This window comes from Poecilia formosa, unplaced genomic scaffold (assembly GCF_000485575.1).
Source record: "Poecilia formosa unplaced genomic scaffold, Poecilia_formosa-5.1.2 Scaffold18, whole genome shotgun sequence".
NCBI lineage: Eukaryota > Metazoa > Chordata > Actinopteri > Cyprinodontiformes > Poeciliidae > Poecilia > Poecilia formosa.
Window position 1 is genome coordinate 2874457 of NW_006799957.1, and position 10168 is coordinate 2884624.

Genomic DNA, 10168 nt, shown 5'->3' on the forward strand with positions numbered 1-10168 from the left:
TGAAAATAATGAGTTAACTATCCAAGTATCCAAGTTTTTTTTTAGCCTGCTGTATTTCAAGAAACACATATCTTTAATTTAATATATGCAAGCAAACTGATATTTCGCAAACTGATCCTTACTAAAGTCAAAACATCAGACACTACATGACAAAATGGTACATTGGTACTTTCCAAAGTAGCTTTTTTATTCAAAATTGGGACTTTTGCTGGGTTGAGATAAACAGCAAGTGGAGTCAATCCATCAAACTTTTTGGGGTAGAATGACAGTTGAGCTAAAGGGGTTAAGAGAGAAGAGGAGGATGATAGATAGAGCTGCTTTGACTACCACAGGCTATGGGAGATGTTTCATGGTATCTGTTTGCTCTTAACTCACGTTCCTAGTGCTTCTGCACCAGCCATTCAATTTATCTCATGCTCAGATGTCTTAATGCCCCTTACTGAGTAATGTTGGCACAAAGTCCTTAGAATGCATACATGTATTGTGGAGTTAGGCTTGTCTATGACACACTGGCATTTGCCAAATAGGAAGGTGCTAAATGATAAGGAAGGTAGACGTAAGTGATGGCAAAACTCCTTGCTGTGACTCTCTCTATTGCATCCCTTAGATTGGAGTAAAACTGATGGCGACATTTCTCCTTTTTCTTCATTTAAGTTCAAATAATTGGAACTTTTAGAGGAGAGAGCAAGATTAGGTTAGGCATTTTATTTCTGGTTACGTTGCAGCAGTTCAGCCCCTCTATGTATGACTTGTCTAGTAATGATGCTCTTGTTGTAGCTCATCTCACTTTGTTTACTGTGGCTGCTGTGTAGTGTGACCTAAAATATTCAGTCAAATAGCTGATTAGTGCAATAACGACAATTACACTGAAATGTTTAACTTGTAAATATACCTTTCAAATATTTGTTCTGGGCACTAAACTATTCAAGAATAAATATGGGAAGACTTGCTGGTATGTTTTTTCACATAAACCAGTTTGTCTATGAATCTCTCATTTTGTTTAAAATAATGGTAGACCCTTTAAAAAACACCGGGCAATCTGACTTCTATTCCAAATCGAGGCATGAAGAAAATGTATCCAATTTGTTATTACTACAGACAGAGAGGAAAAAGGAAAATGACTGTTTTTTTTTTTTCTTTAGAAATTCAAACATTTACCATTTAAATAGAAAAATTCTTCAGAATTTTGCATCTGTATGCATGGAATAGAGAATCTTCTGGAACCTATTAACCGTGGATTCCAGCCCAGGAGGATTGGAGTACATTTCAAAATTACTTTGCATTTCTTATATTCTTCAAAAACAGTATATGTGATGTCAGTCAACAAGTTGTTGAATTAAGATCGGGGATTTGTGATGTGCCACTCCAAAATTGTAATTATCTTGGTTTAAACCCAGATGGTATTTGCTCTCTGGTATGTTTGGGATTGTTGTCATGCTGAAACACCCAAGGCCATTATGTCAGCACAGGAGAACAAGACCTCTCCAAGAATTTTGATGTGTTCAAACTCATCCATGATTTCTTGAATATAACCCAATACAATACATCACTAAACATCCCAATATCACGACGCTTAAGCCACCATTCTTCACAAATTACAGTCCGAAGAACTCTTGAACTCCAATTTAATGTTATTATTTCATGAAGTGGTAAACCATTTCTCTTTCAGTCACTCAGTGTGGCAAGTTCTAACCTTTTCAACCCATGTAATTTTCTAAACAGTGAGTTTGGAGCTGAACATTGACTGATTTGTTGCCATTTCGATTATTAGTAATTCTGAATATATACACAAATAAATGTGACTGAACTTCCTATTTCTGTCAGTGTGAACATGTTTATTGAAATTAATGAAATAGTGATAATAGGGTCTGCCAACCATATTTCATGTGATGATAGATTTATACAATACAGATGTGAAATTATCTTGTAATCTCTTCACTGCTTCGTTCATTTTAAAGTAGGATTTGCCATATAGAAATTAGGTCATAAGAATTTGCCATAATAGTGTGAAAAGCCCAGTTATATTTGTGATTAAATGTCTTCTGTAAAGTATTTTGGAGCAAAACCTAGAGCCGGTAAAGTTCAATAACAGCAGCACTACATAATGTGGTACAATTTAAGAATGGGTCAGCACAGTCCATATGGTTTCACTAACAATATATACAGCAGATATTCTGTGATTTAATTTTGCAGTTCTTATTTTAAAAGCTGTTAAGTCAACTTTTAGGTTTTTTTTTGGACAATATAAACATATTGATAGAACCTGTCTTTTAGTCTGGCTTCCTTGGGGCGGTGAGTGCCTTTGAATAAACTGGGGACCCTGAGCAGAGAAGGACAATTAAACAGTTGTCACAGTAACTGACAGAGAAACGCAGATCTCAGTTAACACTTGGCAAATTACAGCTTTAATTAAATACTGTAATTGCCAATTAAATATTCTCTGTTTTAATGAAAGTCAAAAATGCAAGTGATTATTGGCTTTAGTCAAATAAATGAATTCTTCTTCCTACTTGCAGGACAGAGTTTGAGAACAATTAATCACAGTCTGGCAGTTGTTCCCTTTGTCCCTGTGGCACAAGTAAGCAGCAATAAACAACTAGAAGCTGAGCCCATGATGAAAACTCCCTTAATTTTAATAAAGCAAACAAAAATTGTGCAGCAACAGCAAGAAACAAAACATATAACAAAAAACTAATGTATATAATCTAAAATGATGACCAAGGAAGTAGTGGGGCTGGAATCACAGATGTGGGTTGGGGTGAGCACAATGTAAAAGTTGCAAAAGCACATTCCAAATTAAACGCCGGACACAAAACTTTACAAACATAACACAACCTGGTAAACTTCGAACTTCGAAAATTAATTATAGCATTTACTGAAAGCAGTGTGAGGTTAGGAAGTACCATGTAGGTTTAATTTTCATGAGCTCCATATTAAGGGTGTGAAATCATCTCAGAAGATTTCAACTGAGGGTCAGGAAAAGGCCCAGCATCAAGTGGAAGTATCTTGGGGTCTTGTTAGTGAGTGAGGAAAAAATGGAGTAGGAGATCGATAGGGGGATTGTTGTTGCATCTGCAGTGATGTGAGCACTGTACCGATCTATCATGGTGAAATGAGAGCTGCAAACCGAAGCTTTGCGTTCCAAGACTCATCTATGGTCACAAGCTTTGGCCACTGACTGCAAGAATGAGATCATAGATACAAGCGGCCAAAATGAGTTTTCTCTGCAGGTTGTCTGGGATCTCCCTTATAGATGGGGTGAAAAGATCAGTCATCCAGGAGGGACTCAGAGACAAGTTTTCTCCACATGGAGAGGAAACACTGGTGAGGTACTCCAGGCATGTACCATCAGGAGGAGAAGGCCCAAGACACACAGGAGGGAGTTTGTTTCTCGCCTGACCTGGGAACGGTTTGGGGTTTTCTTGGAGGAGCCGGGAAGAGGGAAGTCAGGGTCTCTCTGCTTAAGCTGCTGATCCTGGAAGATCATGGATGGATGGATGGATAGAGATGGTATCAATGGATGATTGTTTCTATCTCTGTTTCATTTGGTATTTTGTGTTGATTAATGCATTTCACTTGGTTGTTCAGGTGTCTCTTGACACTGTCCCTCAATGGCTAACCTATATAAATGAGGTTAAAAGAAATTCTGAAAGGTTACATGTGACTTGAAATATATCAATTTTTGATCCCCCTGCCTTGTTATAACTAAACTCATCTGGGTCAACAAGATATGAAAAAAATACTAAGCAATAATCAAAAATAAATGGGGTGAGAGAGAGGGGAAATATTCTAGATTTAATTCGATGAATTATGTCAAATTTGACTGTGTTTTATAGTAAATTTTATCCCAAGATGTCCTTTAAACAGTTAGTTGCCTCCTTCCTTATGTAACACAGTACCACAGGACACAAGGCATCCATACATTTATTATTAATTTGATTCTGCAAGCAAGTTTTTTTTTTTTGTTTGTTTAGTTTATATGCATGTGCAGTCATGCTCTGCTCACTCTACTGATTGAGATTGCCTCCTCTAAATGTCACTTTAAGTCTATTCATTACTACAACAATTTTACTTTCACAGCTGAATCAGAGGAAGGGTACAGTACCACTCAAAGCCCTTGACACCTCTCTGCATTGATGTGTTTGTGTGTATCTCTCCACATTCAGATTGGCATGTGCTGACAGAACATCCTTGCACTTGCTGACTAGCTGTGGACAGGAGGGAGATGTAGCGGTCAGAAATATTTTCCTCCTCTCATTACATGTGGAGTCATGACTTTGACAGTGATCTTCAAAACAGGAAAACAGACGGAGGCCCCCACCCACTTATCCTTGGTGATGGGGGTCGTGATGGTAGTGGGTGCTGGAACATGTTGTCTGACGTGGCAGGACTGAAGGACAGACATACGCACAAGAGAAGAGGGTAGAGTTGTATATTTAAAAAAAAAAAAAAAAACAGTGACGCACATGTGTCACACCTCTTACTCAGGACTTCTCCTTGGCAACTATCTCCACCCGCTTCAACTTGTACTAATCAAAATTGTCTTTGTGTTTCTATCCCTGTCATTAGCCGTCTCAAAGTTAATGTGCCTTTGGATGAAATTATGCATTCCATGTGTGTGCCCGCTACGTGGAGTGCCCTGCACAACTTCATCTTCTCCTGGACTAATTTGAAACAGAAGCACATATTTTATGATGCTGCCAGCACAAACAGACTTAACCTTGGGTTTTGACACCACCCGTGGACAGAAGAGTATTTATATGGTGAGATCAGTGTCTGCTGCCAAACTCAGCGTGATAGAAGGAGAATGCCAGTTATATCCACTGTTTAGGGAGGAGAGAATGAAATTGCACTGTTGTTATTTTTGTCCTGTCGTGCAGCACCACATAGAACATACACTGCCTGAAATTACACTGCCAAGTAGCACCAGGTCATCATTTTAAGCCATCTCACAGCTGGACTTCCTGACCCCTGAGCTTCTGCCAGGGACAAATTAATGATGATGTCAGTTGCCAACATGACAGAAGAGTAACATGTCAAGAAGCTTGACAAAGCATTAGTGCTGAGAAATGTAATTTGAGAGGTTTTCATGATCTACAGCATTGGTGTCAAAGTGATTTTCATTTTGGTCCACATCAAGATCATAAATGTCCTCAAAGGGCCAGATGTGGCAGAATGTATAGCTAAAACTACCTATTAACTAACGGTTAAAATAGAGCTTTCTATGCATTTGATTTGTACTTCTGAAGGTTAAATAGTATTTAACATTTTTCACAATTATGTAATTTGGCCCTGACCAAATAAAACCCGATTTGACTTGACTGATAAAACAATATGTAAACACACAACTGTTATCTTGAAGTTCTCTTTCTGTGGCTCCCTCTGGAGTGTCACAGAAAGTTATGGTGGGCTTAGATTTAGCCTCCATGATTTCAGTTTTAGACGAGATCTACAGTTTAACTGCAAGAAGGTACAGTATGAATCCAAAGGCAATTATTTGTGAAACGATTGAAGGGTGGGTTGATTATCAGGGACAGAGTTGTAAACACAGTGATCCAAATATGATTTGTGATTGGTGAAGAGCATAAGAAACACCCTGGCCTCAGATGTAACCGATCTGGAGCTGACCTCTACATTTAGAGCCAAAATGTGGCATAAACAACATGAAAGCCAGAATCAATTTTGCCCTCTATCAGCAATGTAATATTTCTATTGCTGTAACTTTTTTGACATTCATAGAATTCTATTTGACGTCCATAGTTGTGAAAATATTATGTCATATAATAGATGCTTCTTGCATATTTCTAGTTCAAGCCATAAAATGACCTTTGACTCAAAATTGAAGAAAAAAAAAAAAAAGCTCAGTGAAAATCTGTCTTTGGTTCTGAGCCTGTCAATCACCACAGTTCTATTTTTGCTTGTGCCTGAACCTTGGGGACAACTGCCATAGCTGAGCTCAGTAAATCTGTGACATCTTCATGGTGGATTCTCTAGAGTTTTGTGGAATATGGAGAATTTTAGACCCACTTTTTAGTAGAGCCTTAGGTTGGATTAAGCATTTGAACCTTGTCCTTAACCACTCTTTATCCATGTTAAAGGTTATTGTATCACGCATTGTACAGACAGACATTGCTCTCACCCAGTGGAGCGTTCTTAAAATGTGTTCCAGCTTTGGAAAGATATAGCTCTAAGCTATTTTCATACTGTAGCAAATGCAAATCAGTCATTGCATATAGATTAAGTCTGCACACATTTAACAATATCTTTCTGCTGCCTTTCACATACCAAGTGAAAGTACGTTGCTGAACAGATAAAAGCAAACCAACAAAACCATAGATTACAAACTGAGGAGTTTATTTCTCAGTTTGTAAATCACTGAAAGCTCACCTCCATTGCTCTTCTTGTTTCTCCTTCCTGCCAATAAGGCTCAAGCAGTGGCAGTTTATGGGCGACATGGACAACCGCTCATGTATGGCACCATCTTGTGGAGGGCGACAAACTGGCTAGGACTGCCTCTGGGCTCAAGGCATAAGAAAAAAGGACAAAAGATTAAACATGAAGATTTCCCATAATGTTGAGAGGTTTCTTTCCCTCTCATCTAAACAATACTTTGTAAATGTTTAAGGGCTGAGAAGACCAAGTGGCCACGTGGCACAATGATGCTATATGTACTATGTGGAATTTGTCATTGGTTTACTAAGAAAAAACAGCAGAAACTCAATTAATAGAAGTACAAATCATCATGTACATCAGTTAAACCACATCTGTGAGTTGATATAAAACACCACAAAGATTGTTGTACATTATCTAATCAGCCATGTAAGCTAAATTTTTTGCTTAAAAGTTTCTGTCATGTATGATGTGATGTCACATGCTCTTGGAAAACTTTGTATGTAGATATGTGACAAACTAGAATAAGGAACATTAATACAGTGGTGATATAAAGTCATGTCTGCTACATTAAACCAAATGACCTTATATGTTGTTATGGTCTATTAATTGAGAAAGAGAATAAATATAAAATATTTGTTTAGTCACAATATTACTACCAAATACTTACATAAAGCATGTGCCTTGCCAATAATTTGTGTGTCTCTTGATTGAGCTTTGCTGGAGAAACAGATGTTTTGTTAATCTTAACGTCATGGGTCAGACCATCTGTGTATCCTGAAGTATTGTCTGTCATGAGCTGTACCTAAATACACAACATACTAAGAGAACCCAGACTGGGGGCAAAGACAGAGACTTCCCTTGGAAAGCTTTTCACATTGCCCTTTTCACTCACACTGTCCTGCACAGCCAGAGGGCTTCTGGGTGTTACAGGCTGTCCTTGGGTTCTGCTCTTTCTCCAAATCCATTGTGCATGTGTCTCAGTGAAAGTGAGTGTGTAGCAGAGAGACAGATGATGAATGACTGATAGTGATGTCACTCTCGACCTTCGAACTTTTGCTCAAAAATTAAAAGGATTGCACCAGCAATAAATACAGTAAGAGAGATGAGAGATTAAGCGAGTCAAAGGAAAGCTTGTGGGTGTGGGTGTGTGTGGGCAGAAGGTTACCGAATACACATTTTGATCTCATTGTGCCAAATATAATGAGCAGTGAGATGATAATTCCTACCATGTCCTCCCGTAAAGCTCCCTGTGAGTGGGATCAAACTACAGTCAGAGTATTTGTTAGTATTTAGCTTTAGTACCTGTTAGTCCAACTCCACACCACCATCTGGTACTGTTTAGCATCAGCCATGTCTAATGATATTCAGTGTGAATGCTGTGGGCATTCACACTGAGTTCCATTTTTCTGGTTGCTCCGTAAATTTCGCCACGCCTCTTTTCCTACATACTTTGTTCTATTTTTACCACTCAACTTTTATACTATTCAGCTTGTTCTCCTAATGCCAGCTATATCTCTTGGTATTTATAACATTCATAATTTTTTAAAAAAATCAACCGTTTAAGAAATTTTCCCCCCAAGGGGGAAAACCCCCCAACCCGGGGCAAAAATGAAAAATAAAACAAAAAAATGTCGGTTGCGTTTCACAGTGGATGTTTCAGGTTCTGCCTATTCATTGCAATCAATGATCCAGTTTCAGAGCTGTCATGGAGGACACAAAGCAGTGGTGATTTTGAAGTTGGGCAGTTTAACAGCTTTTATGCTAACACCTGGGAATAATTTGAACTTTTGACGTTTTTTTTTTGTACTGCATATAGCATTGTTTTTTGTAGTTACCGTGCTAAACATTGCCTCCAAACAAATGTTAATATCTCAGGAACCATAAGAGGTATGGATTCTTTTTTTTTCTTTCACATGTCATGAATTTTACTGTAGCCCAGCATGCTAGTGGTAACCTATTTGCTATCATTAGTTTTTTAGCTAGTTTTAGTTTTTTAGCTAGTTTTGGCTTTTACCTGGGTGCACACTGCATGGACTATTTCTTTCCTTTCGTCAAGTCTTCACCAGTTGGCTTCAAACGCTTTTGCCATTTTCACCAAAATCATTCAGCATTGACACTTGCATTTTCATAGGAAATGCACTTTCTAGTATTCTAATGTTTTTTTCAAAATCAATATGCATCATGGTTTAATTTAAAGCCTTCTGCTATTTTGAAGCATTGATTTTTTTGAAGACTTTAGATTTGAATTGGCCAGTATGGGGATTGAACCCATGACCTTGGCGTTATTAGCACCACACTCTAACCAGCTGAGCTAACCGGCCATACATACTCTTGGGCTTCCATGGATTTAAGGAAAACTTACATGATCTTAACAGGATTTGACAAATTCTGCATGTAATTCTCTTATTTAATTTCTATAGTGCCTCTTTACAACGAATACATTCCCAAACTTAATTCATACTTATTAATTTTCTTTTGAGTTACACAGTGCCTTGCAAAAGCATTCATTTCCATTTCTTACATTCCTTCCCATTGTAGTCACAAATCTATGTACTGTATTTTTCATTTTGATTTTCTGCTATAGACCAATGAAAGGTGTACTTTCATGAAAAATCAGAAATACACAAAGACATTGATTGGAACAGTTAAATTCTTAAAAAAACAGCTAAAGACATGTCAGGAAAACCTAAAAACCAATCAAAACAAAATTTTAAGCCTCGTCTTAAAAACAAATAGAGTGACTGCCTCATAGGGAAAAGTTAGAAGCTTGTTCCACACAAGAAGACCCAGTTTACTGATTGCTCCTGCCCCAACCCTACATTCAGAAACCCTGCAAATCACAGATATCCCCATATGAGAGTAAAGTTCACAATTGTAAGGAAGGTGTTTAGAGCTTTATGAAAAATTGAAATATTGAATTGGTGCTGTTACACACAAAATCAATGAGAAAAAACAATGAATATCAATGTCTCACACTTAATAACCTGATGAATACATATGCTTCCTCAATTGATTCTTTCCTTAACCTCTTATATTGAATTTAGGAATATATATATTTTTTTCCAGTCACTCCTCTTTTAGTTCTTTCAAAAAATGTTAATGAGAATGAGGATGCACTTTTGGTGTCTGAAGCCTAACTTTTCAGGTAGATATTTCAAATCAGACGTAGTTTTACCCTAAATCTAATAAGATTGTTTTAATGCATTTAGGCTATAATGATGTGTGATGCTGTGTCATTTCCTCGACATTAGTTCAACGTGGGTTGTGTTTCTTGGTCGTAGGTAAGCACTTGCTTTCATCTTTCAATGCAGCCATTGCCAGTGTGTTGGCTCTTTTGGGTACATCTGACAGATTCAAAGGGTTTTAAACAAACTATGTTTGATAATGCTCAAGGCATGACAACAGGCTTGGATGACATGACACTAGTGCTATATCTAGAGGTGGCAGGGTTACTCTATACAAACGTAGGCAAGACACAGCACAGCTAAACCCCAGTCGACACATAAACACTTCCCTAAATAGCACAGCTGAGAGGAAAGCTTTTTAGTTGCTGGAAGGAAATTTAAACCTTCTGTGAGATCAACTAACTACCTCATTCATCCTGGCAGTTGGCATGGCCACAGAGGTGTGCGTTGGCAAATGATGAGTTGAGGAGGAGTTGGGATTTGACAGGTGGGATCTCAGTCCAGTAGAAAACAACATAAATGGGAAAAAATGCAACAAATTTGTAAATCATTGGGTTTAATTTTTAATGTATGAAAAGCATCCTTAATTT

At 37.7% G+C, this 10168-nt stretch overlaps 1 non-coding gene across 1 annotated transcript; it reads right to left on the bottom strand.

Annotated features, from left to right (window-relative positions):
* Positions 1-8640: 8640 nt before the first annotated feature.
* Positions 8641-8714, bottom strand: trnai-aau (transfer RNA isoleucine (anticodon AAU)). The gene has a single exon. It is a non-coding gene; the product is annotated as a tRNA-Ile (tRNA).
* Between the last annotated feature and the right edge of the window lie 1454 nt (positions 8715-10168).